Genomic DNA, 22,110 nt, shown 5'->3' on the forward strand with positions numbered 1-22,110 from the left:
ATAATGTGTGTAACGGTTAGATTTTGTGTGGAGGCTATATATACCCCTCCACCCTCTCCTCATTCATGAGGAAAGCCATCAGACCGTGCCTACACTTCCACTACCCATTTCTGAGAGAGAGCCACCTACTCATGTGTTGAGACCAATATATTCCAATCCAACCATATGAATCTTGATCTCTAGCCTTCCCCAAGTTGCTTTCCACTCAAATCATCTTTCCACCAAATCCAATCCTATGAGAGAGAGAGTTGAGTGTTGGGGAGACTATCATTTGAAGCACAAGAGAAAGGAGTTCATCATCAACACACCATCTATTACCTTTTGGAGAGTGGTGTCTCCTAGACTGGTTAGGTGTCACTTGGGAGCCTCCGACAAGATTGTGGAGTGAACCAAGGAGTTTCTAAGGGCAAGGAGATCGCCTACTTCGTGAAGATCTACCCTAGTGAGGCAAGTCCTTCGTGGGTGATGGCCATGGTGGGATAGACAAGGTTGCTTCTTTGTGGACCCTTCGCGGGTGGTGCCCTCCGTGGACTCGCGAGGCCGTTAGCCTTCGTGGGTTGAAGTCTCCATCAACGTGGATGTACGATAGCACCACCTATCAGAACCACGACAAAAACATATGTGTCTCCTATTGCGTTTGCACTCTCCAAACCCATCCCGTTACATTCTTGCAAGTTGCATGCTTTACTTTCCGCTGCTCATATACTCTTTTCATGCTTGCTTGAATTGTGTTGAGATTGCTTGACCTGTGCTAAGTTGTTAAAATCTGCCAAGAACTAAAATTGGGAAAAGGTTAAGTTTTATTTGGTCAAGTAGTCTAATCACCCCCCCCCCCCTCTAGACATACTTTCGATTCTGCAATTGGTATCGGAGCTTTGGTCTCCATTTGCCTTGATTTCCATAGGTTTTGGTGATCATAGCCTTGGTTTCACAACCTAGGAGAGTATGGCGTCTAGCGAGGGAAATTACCACCGTAGACGTCCTTACTTTGATGGTACTATTTTTGCTAGTTGGAAGCATAAGACGAAAATGCATATTCTTGGACATAACCCCGCAGTTTGGGCTATTGTGTATATTGGCTTGCAAGGTGAATTCTTTGATGGGAGAAAACCAAACCATGAAGCTACCGCGGAAGAGTTGAAGATGTTGCAATACAACGCTCAAGCTTGTGATATCCTCTTCAACAGATTGTGCCCCGAAGAATTCAACAAAATCAGCCGCCTTGAGAATGCAAAGGAAATTTGGGATACTTTGATTGACATGCACGAAGGTACCGACTCTGTCAAGAAATCCAAATTGTATGTGCTTCAAAGTCAACTTGACAAGTTCAAAATGAAGGATGGTGAATGTGTCGCTGAAATGTACTCTAGGCTTGCTCTCATCACAAATGAGATTGCCGGCTTAGGAAGTGAAGAGATGACCGATAAGTTCATCATCAAGAAGATCCTAAGAGCCTTGGATGGAAAATATGATACCGTGTGCACATTGATTCAAATGATGCCCAATTACAAAGATCTCAAGCCAATGGAAGTCATTGGAAGAATTGTTGCTCATGAGATGTCACTCAAGGATAAAGAAGAGCTTCACAACAAGTCAAGTGGTTCTTACAAAGCCTCATGTGATGCTCCTACATCATCAAGTGAGAAACAAACCTTCAATGAAGAATTGAGCTTAATGATGAAAAACTTCAACAAGTTCTACAAGAGTAGAAGCAAGGAAAGAAGTTCCAAGTCAAGGTCCTACAATGACAAAAGATCTTCGAGTCTTGAATGTAACTGCTACAATTGTTGAAGACCCGGACACTATTCCAATGAGTGTACGGCTCCTTACAAAAGAAGAGAAGATTCACCCAAAAGAAGAAGTAGAAGAGAAGAATCACCACCAAGAGAGAGGAGAAGTAGAGATGATCATTATGAACAAGAACCTCCCGGAGAAGCAAGGATTCGGAAAGGAAGGACAAATCATCAAAGAGCTACACAAAGCGAAGACATCAAGCTCATGTTGGTGAATGGGTGTCCGGCTCCGACTCCGACCATCACTCCGAGAGAAGCTATCACTCCGACTCCGAATATACTCAAGATGAAGGTGGTCCAGGTCTAGCACTTGTGTCAACCAACTCCTATGACATATTTGACTCACCAAATAAAGGAATTGGAAGATGCTTCATGGCTAAAGGCACAAAGGTATCACACCTCGAGTATGTTGATTTCAAGTGATGAAGATGACTTGTTAGGTGATGATGATTTACTTGTTGACAACTCTAGTGATGAATACTATGATGAAACGTCAATTAATCATGATAATCAAGATAAAACAAATGACAATGATAAGGATAAGATTGAGCGCCTAACTAAAGAACTAAACACTCTTAAGTTAGCTCATGAAACTACCTTAGAAGATCATCAAGAATTTTTAAAGACTCATGAGAAGTTACGATTTGAAAAGGTCAATCTTGAGCAAGAGCATGAGTTTTTAAAGGCAATCAATGATTATCTATGCAAGAAAAGTTCTTCTTACAATGCCAAGCATTTACTCTTATCTACTTACATGCCACTAGTCAAGTCTAGTAACAAGAGTAAGAAAGATTCTTATTCTAGTAGTAACAATAATCATGCTAAATCCAATGTTGTTGCTTCTACTAGTTCTCTTGATTCCACTAATGATTCTCTTAGCCAAGTTACACTTGAGCAAGAAAATAGCTTATTGAAGGGAATTATAGAGAAGGGTGTCTACAAGTGCCTTGCCGGAAGTAAGCAATTTGAGTAAATTGTACGCAAGCAAGGAAGGCACCAGAAGAATCAAGGTGTTGGTTTTGAACGTAAGTTCAATGCCAATGGAGTTGAGTGGGAAGAAGATCAATACCCCAAGACAAAGTTTGTTCCCCAACAAGAGAAGTATGATCCTACTTCTTTCCAAGGGACACAAGCTCAAGATGATCTTCCACCACAAGACCACAAGCAAAAAGGCAAGGACAAGCTTCAAGAGGAGATTGATGCATTTGAAGATGCTCCCAAGGCCTTGGTCAAGTGGGTTCCCTAGACTACATCAAGTTCTACTTCATAAAGTTCCTCTACAACCCCAAGGATTCCCATAGAGATGATGTGGATCCCAAAGAAGAAGGACTAGAGGGTTCTTGAGGGTGACTCCGCCAATATTCTTCACTCACATCATTTTGGCAAGTACAAATGCAATCAACTTCCATATTTTGCACTAGTTCAAGGAGTCACGAACCCTCTTGTTGGTAAGACAAGGGAAAAAGTAACCTAATGCTTTCATGGACATCATCTTGTGTGTGCATCACTCTATGTCTATGGATATCCTTGTTTGTTCCTTGTGGGACTAACCCGTGTAGGTATTGAAAGTGCAACTCACTCCAATGGATTGCTCCAAATGATCTACAACAACATTGAGCATCCACATCTTCAACACCTACATGAAGTCATCATCAACAAAACCCAAGGTTAGTTCATCCCTCTTAGGGGGGATCTCACATCTAGGGGGAGCTTTACTCTAAAGAATTGAGCTAAAGCAACTCAAATGGAGTGAACACAACAATGCTTTATGTAAAAGTGGTAACCCAGTTGTGCTTAAACGATGAGTATGACCTATGATCAAATGTTCTCATTTGACTCCTAAGCCAATATACTCATATATAGATGACCTAGTCATCGCCAATTGTTTGATAGATGCTAGAATTGGTTGTGCATGCCTTGTCACATGTTTCATTTGCCATTTAATTGTGTGAGCATGTCGTTTGCATATTTTACTCATTCGAGGACATCCACTTATTGTTTTATTTGTTTGGTTTCCTTTTACTTTGCCAAGTGGATGGACAAGAATGCCTAAGAACCTTCTCTAGCTATCTATGCTTTTCTCGTCTCAAACTCTATTCATGCTACATCACAGAGTTTGATCAAGTTAGATTCGAACCACTCTGTGTGAGGAGCACTCGGAGTCCCCGATTCTTCATAAACTTAAACTTCCAAAACCACTTTGTGCATTTTGGTCTGACCTAGAAATCCATTTCGGTCAAACCGAGTTCACCAAGTTGATCTAGGTTTTCATCTCGGTGCAACCGATTTGAACACTTCGATCACACCGAGTTGCAGCAACCACTTGCGATTCTGCAATCTCGGTGCCACCGAGTTGTTCCACTCGGTCACATCGACAGGGTCGGGATATAAATACCCACGGGTGAGATTTTGGAAATTACTTCAAATCCTCTTAGCCTGCGCGTGTCCTGCTCTGCCCCCTCGGGTCTCTGGATCGTCTCCTTGGCGCCAACGACCTCCGACCGTTGGATTCTGCCGCCGTCGACGGATTCTGCTCCGCCATCGCCGCCATAGCGAACACTCGCCATTCTAGGGTACGTGTTCAACCCCTTGTGCTGTCATTTTCACTCCGATTCCTAGCACAAGGACAATGCCATGTTTCTTGCCACGAATGAGATTAATCTATCCATCTAAAACTTCCTTAGGTCTAGATTGATTCAAAAAATTCAGGGTTAGCTCTCGGCAGAACTCATCTCGGACCGACCGAGTCGTTGAAATCGGTCTCACCGATTCGGCTTATGCCATTGCACATGCACTTTTCGGTCCAACCGAAAATTGCAAATCGGTGTGACCGAGTTCAGGATTCTGTGAAACCCTAGCAATCTTGGTGCCACTGAACTATGACTCGGTCCAACCGAGTTCACTAGTTTAGGCTCCAAGTGTTGCTTCGGTATCACCGAGTTTGTCAATTCGGTAGCTCTGAGATCACTTCTATAGAGAACTAAAACTAAGCTTTTTGACTCAATTTGTTTTGCAAAACCTCTATACTTTGTGATGCTCATCTACTCTACCTCATCTACAACCTATTCACAGGGTCTGCTGACAGTTTGCCTGCAAGATGTCTGACCAGAGTGACAGCCAGAACAGGTCTGAACAGCAAGAGCAGTTGAGTAAGGGCACTAGCCCCTCCAGCAGCTATGATGAGGGCAGCAGGAGCACACCTAGTAACTTGCCCAAGGCAACTACTAGAACAAGGAAGAAGAGAACTTCTGATTTAGAGGATGAAGATTATGTTGCAGCTGAGGATGAGGCCACTTCCAAGAAGAAGGTCATGAAGAAAGAGTTTGGCACTGCTGCATCAACTAGGCCAGGTATGAATAGAAAGGCACCAGCTAGGAGAGTGCCTACATCCAAGCCAACGAAAGTTGCCATAGGTGAAACAATGAAGTTCACCATTGAATCTGAAGAAGAGGCAGCTGGTGAGGACAAGAAGAAGAAGAGGGCAAGAACAACAACAGCCAAAGTTCTTGGAAAATCTTCAATGGTGAGATCTGATGATGAAGAGCAAGAGGATGTTGCTCCAGCACCTAAGGCACATAAACTCATGGGAGATGCTATTAATTAAGTCAGGGGCTGCTGCTAATCCCAAATCTGCTCCCAAAGCTGCTGCTCTAGCTCCCAAGACTGCACCCAAGAGGAGTACCAGGAACATACCTGCTGAGGAGAAGAACAAGGCCCAAGTGCCTGAAGCTAAAGAAGAGGAAGCCGAAGCCCAAGTGCCAAGGAAGCTAAAGCCAAAGATCCCTGAGCATAATGATGCACATCTTGTTGCAGAGGACATGAGGATCAGGAAGGCTGCAGGACTGAGATAGTGGAGGAAGGCTCACCCATATGTTGTCATGAGGAGAACTATTGTGGATTACATGTTCCATACAAAGGAACAACAAGATTTCTATGGGACAATCCTGCTTGACAAGAAGCCCATAGTGTGTGACATGAGATGGGTTGACTGGACCTACATTAGAGAGAATGAAGATCACTTCCCAGGTGTTTATGACAGCTTCAAGTCCTGTGAAGTTGACAAGTTTGTTGGCTAGAAGCTCACAAAGTGGAATGATGAGCTGATCATGCAATTCTATTCTACTTCTCATTTCTATCCAGATGGCAGAATTGTATGGATGTCAGAGGGTAGAAGGTACCAGTCTACAATTGATGAGTGGGCTAGACTGATCAATGCCCCAATATCTCATGAAGATGACTTGGATGTCTATGCCAAGAAGAAGAAGGATCATAATTCAATGGCAAGCATGTACAAGGAGATTCCTGATGCAGACCTGGACACTCACAAGTTTGGCTCAGTGAAGCACTTGCTGTCAGGGCTGCCAACTATCAATACCATTCCGAGGCACACTCTGTTGCCAAAATCTGGAGATCACAGAATGATAAGAGGACACTCCATCAACTTGCTGCATATATTTGATGTCCCTCAAAATTCCAAAGTAATGAGTCTGATTGTGGAAACAATCAAGAGGACTATGTGGGATTTCAGGTTCCGGCAGACCCTTGAGGTTCGAACACTGGGGTGCGCATGAAGATCTTTCCCCTACCAGCTCACGCCTCACAATGAATCTAGGCTAGAAAGAAGAACACACAAGGGACACGAGATTTATACTGGTTCATGCCACCATTGTGGTGTAATACCCTACTCCAGTGTGTGGTGTGGTGGATTGCCTCAGGGGCTGGTGATGAACAATACAAAGGGAGAACAACCTCGCAAGGGGCTGTTCTTGAGCTGGTACGGTGAACTGCTAGGGCGAGTTCAGTCGCCTCTCTCTCTCGCTCTGATCAATATGTTCTCTCGATGCCTCTACCCTGTGGTGGCTAGTCCTATTTATAGAGGGAGGCCTTGGGCCTCTTCCCAAATAATGAGCGGGAAGGGCGCCAACAATTGGCCATTTTGAAGGGGAACATCTAGTACACTTATCCTGACTAAAGTTGGTCTTCGGCTGCCAAAGGCTCTGACGATGATGCCGCCCTGGGCTCCACGGTGACCTCTATCCTGCCGTTCTGCTGGTCTTGGTCTTGTTGCACCAAAACGGTAACCTTTGCCTGATGTCTTGGTCTGTGCTTGCCCCCCCTTTGCACCGAAAGGGAAACAAGGACACTGCGCAGGCCGGCACCCGCCTGGTCTCGATCATCATGGCTTGCGTCACAGGCTCCTCGTGAGGTACCCTGCCTTGATCTCTCCGCCTCCTCGCAAGCCTGCCTGAGGAGGATGCTCCCGAGGAAGCTTCCTGTCGTCCGCCCCGCGAGGCTTGGCCCCTCGCGAGGGTCTTGATCTTGAGCTGATGAAGCTAGGCTGCGCTGGGCCCCCACTTGAGCCACACCACAGGCCGCAGGCAGGCAAGTCTGGGGACCCCCATTCCCAGAACGCCGACAGACTGTTGCAGATCAGAAGAGGTCTTGTGGGTATGCTCCACAAATTTAGGTGCTCATCAACTCCAAGATGGGCACAGGCACATATCTGTTGGATAAGGAGCATTTACCCCTCATGCCAGACTTTGAGGACAACATTGTTGTCATGGATGAGGAAGATTCTTCCTCAGTGCAAGCACATGAGAAGAGAGAGAAGGCAAAGGGCTGAAAAAGCTGCAAAGATGCCAACAGCTGAAGAGGCATCTTAGGTGTTCTTGAAGAGCAAGCAAGATCAGCTTGGATATCTGATCCAATCCACCTTGAGGATTGAGAAGGGCTTGGCCACCCTGACTCAAAACCAGGAGAGCTTGGAGAGGATCATTGAGCAGAAATTCTATGATCTTGATGTCAAGGTAACTGAGATTCAGTCGGTGGTTGAGCAACTTTAGGAGGAAGTGGAGGGGAAGAAGGGCAAGTCTACTGCAGATGCTTTCACTAGAGTGCCCAGAAGTCAGAGGTCTGCTGAAGTTCCTGTACCAGATACAAGAGATACTACATCTGCTCAAGGAGCCACAGCTTCAGCGCCACCAGCTCTAGCAGCCACTCCACCAGCTCCAGCTACATCTACAGAAGCTTTCATCCTTGGAGTCATATCTACACCACCTCATGTAGACCAAGCCTGAGAGAGACGCATAGCACTATGCATATTTTTAACTTTTTGGTAACTTGTTGCCAAAGGGGGAGAAATATGTATAGATCATAGTCTTCAAGAGAGAGTGTGTTGTTTTGTCTCTCTTTGCATTTTGTTTGCTTGAACTTTATTGTGTGTTTGCTTGATTCACTATGTCTTTTGTGAGATACTTGGATGATCATGTGTTTGATCATATGCTACTTTAATGTGTGCTTGAATGATATTATCCTTCATATCCATTTAATGATTATTCACTTTGCTTGGTGATGAGTGCATGTTTTCTGCTGGAATTTTGTCTATTATGGGCCAGCCCAATAGCAGTTTAAGAAATTCCTAATAAATCTTAGAGGCCCACACAGCCCATTCGTGCAAGGCAAGAGGTGGAACTAAAGTTTAGTCCCACATTTCTAGTTTAGAGGGAGTTGGACCTCTTTATAAGGGAGGCTCCTTCCCCACTTGTATGAGCATGAGAACAAGAGGAACATCCACGGGCGCTCCTCCTCTGCCGCCCGCCTCGCCACGCCACGCCATGCCTCGTCACGCCGCGCCGCGCCACGGGTTGCGGGAATGAGCCTAACCGATGTCTAAATTTTTGTTTCACCTTCCATCGCCGCGCTCTCGCCTCCTTCTCTTGCGCCTATAAAAAGGGAGGTCGCTCCTCTCAGAGAGACGCACCAGAACTTATTCTTCCTCTCGCCACTGGTTCCTGAACACTACGTTGCTGCTACGATCTTCCTCATCCCAGCTTGCGGCATGCACCACAGGTCCGGACAGTAGGCCTCCGAAACCGCACCTTTTGAGTCCTGTACGGGAGAAGGCTGATAAGGTTTTTGGGGTGCGCTTCACGCGACTACTGACTTCTTCATCACAGACGCCCCGGACTCCGACGACTACTTCCCCGACGACGACTTCTTCCCCGACGTCCACGACCTCCTCGACGACATGGCTGGCGAGGACACCGACCCCAAGTCCAGCGCTTCTGCTGCTGCTGCCACGTACGTGTTCGTCCCCTTTCTATTAGAGGTTCTGCTACAGTTCCTTGTTCTAGTATTTGCCCTAGATATGTTAGACTCTATTTCATATATGCAACTTGTTATACTGTCTGCTCAAGATATGTTTAGTTACGGTTCATATATGAAGATGTTGTTTACCTTGTCTTTGTCAAATCGCATGGCTTGTTTTATCACTGCTATACTAGTCATGCTTTATCTATTATTTCTGTTAATAAAATCACTCGGTAAATTGCTCAAATTTCCAACAATCCAAAAACCTTATTATAGGCAATTTACCCCAAGTGGTTTTGCTGCTTCCATGAGACCTCCTATGTTTGAGGGTATCCACTATAAGAGGTGGCGCGTGAGAGCAGTCTTATGGTTTAAAACCATGAGTTGCTATGACGCCACTCTTGGCAGAGCCGAAGGAGAACTTGATGTTCAACAGGCACAAGCTGTTCAGAAAATGGATACTCTATTTAAGGATGCTCTCTTGAGTGTTCTTGGTGAGAACATAGTTGATGCTTATGCGTCAATTGACAATGGAAAAGATATGTGGGATGCACTTGAGGCCAAGTTTGGGGTCTCGGATGCCAGCACTGAGTTGTACATCATGGAACAATTCTATGATTACAGGATGACTGAAGAGCGCTCCGTGGTTGAGCAGGCTCATGAGATACAGTCATTTGCTAGAGAACTTGAGCACTTCAATTGCATGCTACCGGACAAGTTTGTTGCCGGGGGTATCATCACTAAGCTTCCTCCTTCATGGAGGAACTTTGCTACCTTACTGAAGCATAAGAGACAGGAGTTTTCTGTTCCGGATCTCATTGGTACTCTTGATGTGGTAGAAAAGGCGAGAGCAAAGGACACACGTGCTCGAGGTATTGAGGGAGGATCTAGTGCCAATCTGGTATAGAAGAAAAACTTCCAGTCCCACAAGTTCAAGAACAAGGGCAAGGTTGATGGTAAAGCAAAGTTTGATGGGAAGAACAAGGCTGTACAACACACGAAGTTCAAGAAGAAGAGTGACAAGAAGAAAGGTGCTTGTCATGTCTATGGAGATCCTGGTCATTGGGCTCCTAGTTGTCCTAATCGCTATGACAAGCGTCATCCTGGGGAAGGCGGTAAGACCGCTAATGTTGTCATTGGAGACACTGACATGAAGGATGCTGGGTATGGTATATTTCCCGCTATTCTTTCCATATGTCATTCTCCTGATTGGTTGATTGACACGGGTGCTAATGTGCATGTATGCGGTGATATTTCCATGTTTTCATCTTATCAGACCGTAGGGACTTCAACCGTGCTAATGGGCAATGGTTCAAGTGCTTCTGTTCGCGGTGTTGGCACGGTCGATCTGAAGTTTACTTTGGGGAAGATCGTGCAGCTGAAGAACGTGCATTATGTCCCCTCCATCAATAAAAATCTTGTTAGCGGATCTCTTCTGTGTAGAGATGGCTATAAGCTTGTCTTTGAGTCGAATAAATTTGTAATATCCAAGTATGGAACCTTTGTTGATAAAGGCTATGAGTCAGGAGGCCTGTTTCGTTTATCCTTATCAGACGTTTGCAATAAAGTTGTTAATCATATTTGCAACAATAGTGAATCAAATGTGTGGCATTCACGTCTTTGTCATGTTAACTTTCGTTGCATGTCGCGACTAGCAAAGTTGAACTTAATCCCTAGTTTCACCACTGTCAAGGGATCTAAGTGTCAAGTGTGTGTGCAAGCTAAGCAACCTCGTAAGTCTCACCTGACTGCGGAGATGAGAAATCTTGCACCACTAGAACTTATACATTCAGATCTATGTGATATGAATGGTGTTTTGACAAAAGGTGGAAAGAAATATTTCATGATGTTAATTGACGACTCCACTAGATACTACCGTGTGTATCTTCTGAAATCTAAGGATGAGGCTTTGAACTTTTTCAAGGTCTATAAAGATGAAGTGGAAAACCATCTTGATCGAAAAATCAAGAGGCTTAGGTCCGACCGTGGTGAAGAGTATTTTTCCAATGAATTTTATGTTTTTTGTGTGGAACATGGTATAATCCATGAGAGGACAGCTCCCTACTCACCTCAGTCAAATCGGGTGGCCGAAAGAAATAACCATACTCTAACTGATTTGGTTAACGCCATGTTAGACACATCGGGTCTCTCCAAGGCATGGTGGGGGGAGGCGATATTGACAGCATGTCATGTCCTAAATCGAGTCCCCACAAAGAACAAAGAGATAACTCCATTCGAGGAATGGGAGAAGAAAAGGTTAAAACTCTCTTATCTGCGAACAAGGGGTTGTTTGGCGAAAGTCAATGTTCCAATTCCAAACAAGAGGAAGCTTGGACCAAAGACTGTGGATTGTGTTTTCCTGGGATATGCTTTTCATAGCATTGGCTATAGATTCTTGGTTGTAAAATCTGAGGTACCTGACATGCATGTCGGTACGATCATGGAGTCGAATGATGCGACTTTCTTTGAAGATATCTTTCCCATGAAGGATATGGCTACCTCATCTAATCAGGAGATTCCTAGTTCATCGAATCAGGAACCAGTTACAATTAGCAAACCTACCATTTCGATGGAACACTTTGAAAGTCATGTGGAGGAGAACAATGAAGTTCCTACTAGGAGCAAGAGACAGAGGACAGCAAAGTCCTTTGGTGATAATTTTCTTGTTTATGTCATAGATGATACTCCCAGTTCTATTTCGGAGGCCTATGCATCGGAAGATGCTGACTACTGGAAGGAAGCGGTTCGTAGCGAGATGGATTCCATCTTGGCGAATGAAACTTGGGAGATAACTGATCGTCCTTATGGGTGCAAACCTATAGGATGCAAATGGGTATTCAAGAAGAAGCTTAGGCCTGATGGTACTATCGAAAAGTACAAGGCTCAGCTCATGGCTAAGGGTTATACCCAAAAGGAAGGTGAAGACTTCTTTGATACTTACTCACCTGTGGCTCGACTGACCACTATTCGAGTTCTACTTTCACTAGCTGCCTCACATGGTCTTCTCGTTCATCAAATGGATGTTAAGACTGCTTTCCTAAATGGAGAGTTGGATGAGGAAATTTATATGGAACAACCAGATGGGTTTGTAATAGATGGTCAGGAAGGGAAAGTGTGCAAATTGCTGAAGTCTTTGTATGGACTCAAGCAAGCACCCAAACAGTGGCATGAGATGTTCGAAAGAACTTTAACAACTGCAGGCTTTGTTGTGAACGAAGCTGACAAATGTGTGTACTATCGCCATGGTGGGGGCGAGGGAGTTATGCTTTGCTTGTATGTTGATGACATACTAATTTTCGGAACAAATCTGAATGTTATTAAGGAGGTCAAGGATTTCCTCTCTTGCTGTTTTGAGATGAAGGATTTAGGAGTGGCTGATGTCATTCTGAACATCAAGTTGTTGAGAGATGATGATGGTGGGATTACATTGCTTCAATCTCACTATGTGGAAAAGATCTTGAGTCGCTTTGGAGTGACTGCAAGCCCTCTCCAACACCATATGATGCTAGCGTGCTGCTTCGAAAGAATCAAAGAATTGCTAGAGATCAATTGAAGTATTCTTAGATTATTGGCTCGCTTATGTACTTAGCCAGTGCTACAAGACCTGACATCTCTTTTGCTGTTAGCAAACTGAGTCGGTTTGTCTCAAAACCAGGAGATGTGCATTGGAAAGCTCCATAGAGAGTTTTGTGTTATTTGAAAGGCACTGCGAATTATGGAATTCACTACACTGGGCACCCAAAGGTGCTTGAAGGGTATAGTGACTCAAACTAGATCTCAGATGCTGATGAGATAAAGGCCACAAGCAGATATGTATTCACTCATGGAGGTGGCGCTGTTTCTTGGAAGTCTTGCAAGCAGACCATCTTAACGAGGTCAACAATGGAAGCAGAACTGACAGCACTAGATACAGCTACGGTCGAAGCAGATTGGCTTCGTCGGCTCTTGAATGACTTGCCGGTAGTTGAGAAACCTGTATCGGGTATCCTTATGAACTGTGACAATCAAACTGTGATCACTAAAGTGAGCAGCTCAAAGGATAACATGAAGTCATCAAGACACGTTCAGAGAAGGTTAAAGTCTATCAGAAAAATGAAAAACTCCGGAGTTATTGCATTGGATTACATCCAAACGTTTAAAAATCTGGCAGATCCTTTTACTAAGGGTCTATCACGTAATGTGATAGATAATGCATCGAGGGAGATGGGTATGAGACCCACAATATGAGTTGTTCACAGTGGTAACCTATTCTTTGTGATCGGAGATCCCGTGAATTAGATGTGGAAGACAAGTTGTTGGTCAACTAGGAGGAGAGTATCCTTACTGTTAAAAATACCACTCCATGAAGATGCAATACTCTCCTTATCTGCATGGCAGGTTGATGCATATCTTAATGTGTTCTAAGTGGCTCTTTGAAGCAAAGATGTTGTCCTGCAGAACATCTTTTGAAGAACACACCTATATGAGTCTGATTGTTAGTCGCAATCTATGAGAGTAGGGTTCTCTCTAGTAAACTCATGAAAGGTCTCGGAGTATGACGCATAAGCTCCACCTACGGGGAAGACCCACGGTAGCCACATATCGGTTAAGGCTTTATGTGAAGCTAGATTCGCAAAAAACTTGCAGTTCAAGGCCCAGTCCACTGTTCAAGTTGCTTACTAGTGTAGCATAGAGTTCTAGGTGGAAGTTCAACTAAACAGTCTCCACTGCAGTACCGGTATATAAAACAGTGTTTTGGAACCAAAGGCAAATTTTGTGTGCCTCTGGGATCTGGTGGGGGATTGCTGGAATTTTGTCTATTATGGGCCAGCCCAATAGCAGTTGCAGAAATTCCTAATAAATCCTAGAGGCCCACACAGCCCATTCGTGCAAGGCAAGAGGTGGAACTAAAGTTTAGTACCACATTGCTAGTTTAGAGGGAGTTGGACCTCTTTATAAGGGAGGCTCCTTCCCCACTTGTATGAGCATGAGAACAAGAGGGACATCCACGTGCGCTCCTCCTCCGCCGTCCGCCTCGCCACGCCACGCCTCGTCATGACGCGCCGCGCCGCGGGTTGCGGGAATGAGCCGAGCCGATGTCTAAATTTTTGCCACCCACTACGGGTATACGAAAGGTCACGCGGAAGCTGAAAAGTTATTGCGATAGTGGAGTTTGAATGCGAACGGTATAGCCCTTCGGCTGCTGGCTGTTCGCTTCGTCTTCGTCTCTTTGTTTCACCTTCCATCGCTGCCCTCTTGCCTTCTTCTCTTGCGCCTATAAAAGGGAGGTCACTCCTCTTAGAGGGACGCACCAGAACTCATTCTACCTCTCACTACCGGTTCCTGAACACTGCGTTGCTGCTACGATCTTCCTCATCGCGGCTTGCGGCGTGCACCGCAGGTCGGGACAGTAGGCCTCCGAAACCGCACCTTTTTTGTCATGTACGGGAGAAGGGTGATAAGGTTTTTGGGGAGCGCTTCGCGCGACTACTGACTTCTTCTTCACGGACGCCCCGGACTCTAACGACTACTTCCCCGACGACGACTTCTTCCCCGACGTCCACGACCTCCTCGACGACATGGCTGGCGAGGACACCGACCCCAAGTCTAGCGCTTCTGCTGCTGCTGCCCCGTACGTGTTCGTCCCCTTTCTATTAGAGGTTCTGCTACAGTTCCTTGTTCTAGTATTTTCCCTAGATATGTTAGACTCTATTTCATATATGCAACTTGCTATACTGTCTGCTCAAGATATGTTTAGTTGCGGCTCATATATGAAGATGTTGTTTACCTTCTCTTTGTCAAATCGGATGGCTTGTTTTATCACTGCTATACTAGTCATGCTTTATCTATTATTTCTTTTAATAAAATCATTCGGTAAATTGCTCATATTTCCAACATTTTCAATTATTATCATTTTGAGCGCTCCACCAAGATGTATGTGACATAGAAGAGTGACTCATGATCCTAACACATTATGCATTTGCAGTCCAAAGCAAATTTTTAATAATGCACAAATTTAGGGGGAGCTCTTGTTTGTCACATACTTCTCAAAGCGACATTTTATTTCAATCTTATTTTCATTTGTCGAAGCTTTGATCTATATGTTGTCATCAATTACTGAAAGTGCAACTATCGCTGGGTGGTTTTGGTAATTCCTAACAACATATAGCTCATTAGGCTAGTGCTATTTCAAGATAAATATTTCAGGAAAGCTCAGTGTTTGGCATGGCATGGATGAGAAACATGGACCCCTCAAAATGCTAAAGACAAAAGGATTGGCTCAAGCTCAAAGCACAAGACTCTACATTTTTCATTTTAGTGATCCAAGATCACATTGAGTCCATAGGAAAAGCCAATACTATCAAGAGGGGGTGAGGTGTTCCTTAATGATTTTCTTGCTCAAAGTGCTTAGTGATATGCTCCAAAAACTTTCAACTACTTTCTCACATCCACATATGTCCCAAACCAAAAGTCAAACTCGACCCCACCGAAACTTTCTATTCGGCGCCTCCGAGTTTAGTTGACATAGCCACTGCCAGAAACCCTAGTCTTTTCGGTCTCACCGATAGGGACCTCGGTCTCACCGAGATGGGATTGTAATCTCTCTGTTTCCCTTCGTAACGTTTCGGTCAAACCGAGATGAGCGATCGGTCCCACCGAGATTGCAATGCAAACTGTCTGTTTCCCTTTTGTAACGTTTTGGTCCAACCGAGATGAGCGAATCGGCCCCACCGAGTTTTACTGACCAACTCTCTGTTTGTCTATTACCAAAATCGGTCTCACCAAGTTTGTGTAATCGGTCTCACCGAGATTACGTTATACCCTAACCCTAACGATATCTGTCCCACCGACTTGACATGTCGGTCCCACTAAAATGCCTAACGGTCACATTATGAACTAAATCGGTCTGACCGAGTTTCACGATTCGGTCCCACCGAGTTTGGTAAATTGTGTGTATCGGTTAGATTTTGTGTGGAGGCTATATATACCCCTCCACCCACTCTTCATCCGTGGAGAGAGCCATGAGAACATACCTACACTTACAACATAAATTTTCTGAGAGAGAACTACCTACACTTGTGTTGAGGTCAAGATATTCCATTCCAACCACATAAATCTTGACCTCTAGCCTTCCCCAAGTTGCTTTCCACTCAAATCTTCTTTCCACCAAATCCAAATCCAGTGAGAGAGAGTTGAGTGTTGGGGAGACTATCATTTGAAGCACAAGAGCAAGGAGTTCATCATCAACACACCATTTGTTACCTCTTGGAGAGTGGTGTCTCCTAGATTGGCTAGGTGTCACTTGGGAGCCTCCGTCAAGATTGTGGAGTTGAACCAAGGAGTTTGTAAGGGCAAGGGGTCCACCTACTTCGTGAAGATCTACCCGAGTGAGGCAAGTCCATCGTGGGCGACGGACATGGTGGGATAGACAAGGTTGCTTCTTCATGGACCCTTCGTGGGTGGATCCCTCGGTGGACTCGCGCAACCATTACCCTTCATGGGTTGAAGTCTCCATCAACGTGGATGTACGATAGCACCACCTATCGGAACCACGGATAAAAAATCTCTGTGTCAACATTGCGTTTGCTTCCTCAAACTCCTCCCTTTACCTGCATATGCAATTGTTTTACATTCCGCTACTATACTCTTAGAATTGCATGTGTAGGTTTATTGCTTGACTTGTGCTAAGTTGCTAAAACCTGCCAAGAACTAAAATTGGAAAAAGGCTAGATTTTTATTTGGTCAAGTAGTCTAATCACCCCCCATCTAGACATACTTTCGATCCTACAAGTGGTATCAGAGCTTTGGTCTCCATTTGCTTTGATTTCCATAGATTTTGGTGGTCATAGCCTTGGTTTAACAACCTAGGAGAGTATGGCGTCTAGCGAGGGAAATTACCACCATAGAGGTCCTTACTTTGATGGTACAAATTTTGCTAGTTGGAAGCATAAGATGAAAATGCATATTCCTGGACATAACCCCACCGCTTGGGCTATTGTGTGTAATGGCTTGCAAGGTGAGTTCATTGATGGGAGAGAACCAGACCATGAAGCTACCGCGGAAGAGTTGAAGATGCTGCAGTACAATGCTCAAGCTTGTGATATTCTCTTCAACGGATTGTGCCCCGAAGAATTCAACAAAATCAGCCGCCTTGAGAATGCAAAGGAAATTTGGGATACTTTGATTGATATGCACGAATGTACCGACTCCGTCAAGGAATCCAAATTGGATGTGCTTCAAAGTCAACTTGACAAGTTCAAAATGAAGGATGGTGAAGGCGTCTTTGAAATGAACTCTAGGCTTGCTCTCATCACAAATGAGATTGCCGGCTTAGGAAGTGAAGAGATGACCAATAGGTTCATCATCAAGAAGATCCTAAGAGCCTTGGATGGAAAATATGATACCGTGTGCACATTGATCCAAATGATGCCCAATTACAAAGATCTCAATCCAACAGAAGTCATTGGAAGAATTGTTGCTCATGAGATGTCACTCAAGGATAAGGAAGAGCTCCACAACAAGTCATGTGGTGCTTACAAAGTCTCATGTGAAGCTCCCACATCATCAAGTGAGAAACAAACCTTCAATGAAGAATTGAGCCTAATGGTGAAGAACTTCAACAAGTTCTACAAGAGTAGAAGCAAGGAAAGAAGTTCCAAGTCAAGGTCCTACAATGACAAAAGATCTTATAGTCGTGAGCGTAATTGCTACAATTGTGGAAGACCCGGACACTATTCCAATGAGTATACGGCTCCCTACAAAAGAAGAGAAGATTCTCCAAAAAGAAGAAGTAGAAGAGAAGAATCACCACCAAGAGAGAGGAAGAGTAGAGATGATCGTTATGAACGAAGAACATCCCGGAGAACCAAGGATTCGGAAAGGAAGGACAAATCATCAAAGAGCTACACAAAACGAAGACATCAAGCACATGTTGGTGAATGGGTATCCGGCTCTGACTCCGATAATCACTCCGAGAGAAGCTATCACTCCGACTCTGAATATACTCAAGATGAAGATGTTGCTGGTCTAGCACTTGTGTCAACCAACTCCTACTACATATTTGACACACCAAATGAAGGAATCGGAAGATGCTTCATGACTAAAGGCCCAAAGTGTCAGCGTTCTGGGAACGGGGGTCCCCAGACTTGCCTGCCTGCGGCCTGCGGCGTGGCTCAAGTGGGGGCCCAGTGCAGCCCAGCTTCATGAGCTCAAGCTCAAGACCCTCGCGAGGGGCCAAGCCTCGCAAGGCGGACGACAGGAAGCTTCCTCAGGAGCAACCTCATCAGGCAGGCTCGCGAGGAGGCGGAGAGATCAAGGCAATGGCACCTCGCGAGGAGCCTATGACGCAAGCGATGACGATCGAGACCAGGCGGGTGCCGGCCTACGCAGTGTCCTTGTTTCCCCTTCGGTGCAAAGGGGGCAAGCACAGGACAAGGCACCAGGCAAAGGTTACCATTTCGGTGCAACAAGACCAAGACCAGCAGAACGGCAGGATGGAGGTCATCGTGGAGCCCAGGACGGCGTCATCGTCAGAGCCTTTGGCAGCCGTAGACCAACTTTAGTCAGGATAAGTGTACTAGATGTTCCCCTTCAAAATGGCCAATTGTTGGCGCCCTTCCCGCTCATTATTTGGGAAGAGGCCCAAGGCATCCCTCTATAAATAGAGCTAGCCACCATAGAGCAAAGGGAGGGATCGATCAGAGGGAGGGAGGGAGAGAGAGAAGCGATTGAACTCACCCAAGCAGTTCATCGCACCAGCTCAAGAACAGCACCTATTGTTCATCATCAGCCCCTGAGGCAATCCACCATACCACACACTGGAGTAGGGTATTACACCACAACGGTGGACTGAACTAGTATAAACATCGTGTCTCTTGTGTGTTCTTCTTGCTAGCCTAGATTCCTTGCGAAGCATCGAGACGCGAGTTGGTAGGGGAAAGATCTTCGTGCGCACCCCAGAGTGCGAACCTCAAGGGTCTGCCGGAACCCGAAATCCGACATTTGCCGCGCCAGGTAGGGGTGCGCCAGAATCTGTCTTCCGCTGTCCGCGTGTGATCTTCCGTTGTGTCCATGGCTGACGCTCGTCGGGCTCGCGCCGAGTGATGGGCTGCTCTCGCCACCCGTGTCACCCAGACGGCGCCCGTCGGCGGACGCCCCCGTCGTTCTCCGTCGGCTGCCGCCACCGGCCCAGCGGGGAATGAGCAGCAGGCCTCGTCCCTTCATCCTTCAGTGCGGCGGGAAGGCCGCACCGCCACCCCGTCGCTGACTCCAGCTGGTTCATCGTCCCATGCCCATCGCGCCCCCACGGACGTGCACGCTGCCCTGCTCCTGGCGCGTGAGCACCTGCACTACCGTCCCGTCGACAAACATTACGAGGACTTGCTCGCCTGCATCACCGAGCTCGTCAGCGCTGCAGGGGGCTCTCCTATGCCATCTCTCTCGCTGCCTCGCCCTCCATCCTGCGCAGGAGGCGTGGATCAAGAGGTGCCCCTGCCACCTCCTCCCCAAGAAGGCGCCTTGGCTCTGAGGCGCGCGGCCCCAGGACGAGACCCACCGCGTCCGGCGCCTGCGCGACAAGAAAGGAGCTGCCAGGAAATCCCTCGTCCCCAAGAAGGTGCCCGCGTGCTCCCAGCACCAGTGCGCCATGACCGCATCCCTGAACCACCACGTCAAGACCCCGCGCTGCTCCAAGCGGCGACGCGTGGGAATTTCCAGGAGCAACCCCAACACCAGCAAAGCGCTCCTGTGGCCACCGCAGGCTGGCCACCTTCACCCCCGAGCTACGCAGTGTCGCATGGCCAGGCAAGTTCAAGCATGACCTGCCCCCTCGCTACAACGGCACTTCAGACCCTGCGGAGTTCCGATAGCACTACAAGCTGGGAATCGAAGCCGCCAACGGGGACAAAAAGGTCATGGCGAATTGGTTTCCCATGGCGCTCAAGGACGGTGCCCACACCTGGCTCTTGAACCTGGCTTCTGGCACGATCTCCTCCTGGGACGAGATGTGCACTGGCTTCTTCGCCAACTTCCAAGGCACTCGCGACAGGCCCCCGGCCATGAGTGACCTGCACCACATCAAGCAACAGCCAGGAGAGACCCTGCTGAAGTACATCCAGCGCTTCAACAACGCTCGCCTCAAGATCCCCAGGGTGACTGAGGAAGCCATCATCTCAGCCTTCTCCGAAGGCGTGTGTGACATCAAGATGAAAGAGGAGCTAGCAGTCCATGAAGACCTGTGCAGATCCCTGGAGCTGTTGAACTTGGCGACCAAGTGCACCGGGGCTGAGGAAGGGCGCCTCTCCCTCCTCGAGCTTCCGGCTGCCGATCCAGAAGATAAGAAGCCCAAGGTAAAGGACGTGAAGCGCAAGGGAGCTGTTTTTCTCGCAGCAGAGCCAGGCACCAAGCGAGGCAGGGATCAGCCTGAGTCATCCAAGGGTAGCCGGTACTGCGTGTACCACGACCTCCACACCCACAACACCAACGAATGCCAAGAGCTCAGGGCCGTAAGAGATGGGCGTATCGGCCAACACCCCGAGCGCAATGATCGGGGCTATGGCCGAGGAGGTGGAAGAGGTGGAGGATGATGGGAAGACTGTGGCCCTCTCCAAGGGTGGCGTGACCGACCTCGCGAGGACTGCTGGCAGGACCAGCCTCGCGAGGGAGGTTGGAGGGATCAGCCTTGTGAGGATGCCCGCACGGCAACGCAAGCCTCCCTCCTCTGCCACCACCGCCAAGGAGGAATGAGGACCAGCAACAGGATGAGGGGGCTGGGGGCTTCCAGGAGCCACGCGCAATCGCTTTCATCCTGGGCGGCGCCCAGGCCCCAGCCTCACAGCGGATCTTCAAGCAGTTTGCTCGCGAGGTGAATGCAGTCCTCCCCAAGCTTGAGGCCACGCGCCCTCTCAGGTGGTCTGCATGCGCTATCACGTTCAGCTTAGTGGATCAGCTCAAGTGCGCAGCAACGGCCGGAGTCCTCCCAATGCTTTGTTCCCTAGTCATCAGCAATGTGCAAGTCACCAGGACCCTCATCGATGGCGGAGCAGGACTCAACGTCCTGTCCGTCGAGACATTCAACAATCTCCAAGTGCCATATGATCAACTTCAGCTGACCAAGCCTTTTTCAGGAGTCACTGATGGTTCCACTGTTCCGATAGGGCAGGTTCGCCTTCCAGTCACCTTTGGGTAGCGCAACAACTACCAAACCGAGCTCATTGACTTCGACGTCGCCCACATTCGCTTGCCATACAATGCCATCCTCGGGTACCCAGCCCTAGCCAAGTTCATGGCAGTGACTCACCACGGTTACAATGTCCTCAAGATGCCAGGAAGCGGTGGAGTCATCACAGTACCCTGTGAGTAGAGGGATGCAGTGTGTTCTCTTGAGCGTGCCTTCCAAGCCACGGCAATCGAAGACCCAGATCACAGGAGCGGGAGACTTCCCGAGGCGGTCCCTGAGAAGAAGAAGGCTTCGCCTGGGCCAAGCCATCAGGAAGCGGGTGCCTCCGGAGGAGTTGCGTCAGGATTCGCGCCCATTCAGGGGGCACCACCCTTTGTCGCATAGGAGGGCGCCGTGGCTCGGGGGCTCTTTCTTGGAGGGCCACCGACTTTGCCAAGGTCATGAGGGAGGTGCTCGGGCACCACTTGGAGGCGTGCTTCAAAGCACGTTTCCCTCAGGAAGGTATGAGGCAAGAAGGGCCAAACCCTCAGGAGTTCATCGCGAGAAACATTCAGGAGCTACAGGAGTCAAGAGTCATGCACGGCAGCCGCCGCTTGCCCGCCGTAGCCCCATATCCAGGCGAGGATGGTGGGCTGCGCGTCTGCATCGATGTACCAGGGCTCAACCGAGCCGTGTCTCAGGAGCGCCTCTGGCCTTCACGCGTGGGGCATTGCGAGGGTCCACCTCACAACTACGTTCGCATGCCTTTCGGCCTGTCGAACGCGACCGCTTCTCATGAGCGCCTGATGAGGAGCATTTTGGAGGCTCAGGAGGTCAGGCATTGTGTGGTCCTGACAGAGATGGAGATGGTCCTCAAAGATCCACCCGAGCCCTCGGAGCCTCCCGAGGCTCCAGGTCCCGAGAGCTCGTGAGGGCCGGCTTCCTCACCTTGCATCGTCCGCTACTTCAGCACCCCTTCATCTTCAACTGTATCAAGTGACATCTTTCAAAGTTTCATCTTCAGCTAGGAGCGCCCACAAGGCAGCATCCTTCCCAGGTCGCGTGGGTCCGTCCCTGCGGCATGTATCCGTT

Source organism: Triticum dicoccoides, chromosome 6B (genome assembly GCF_002162155.2).
Source record: "Triticum dicoccoides isolate Atlit2015 ecotype Zavitan chromosome 6B, WEW_v2.0, whole genome shotgun sequence".
NCBI lineage: Eukaryota > Viridiplantae > Streptophyta > Magnoliopsida > Poales > Poaceae > Triticum > Triticum dicoccoides.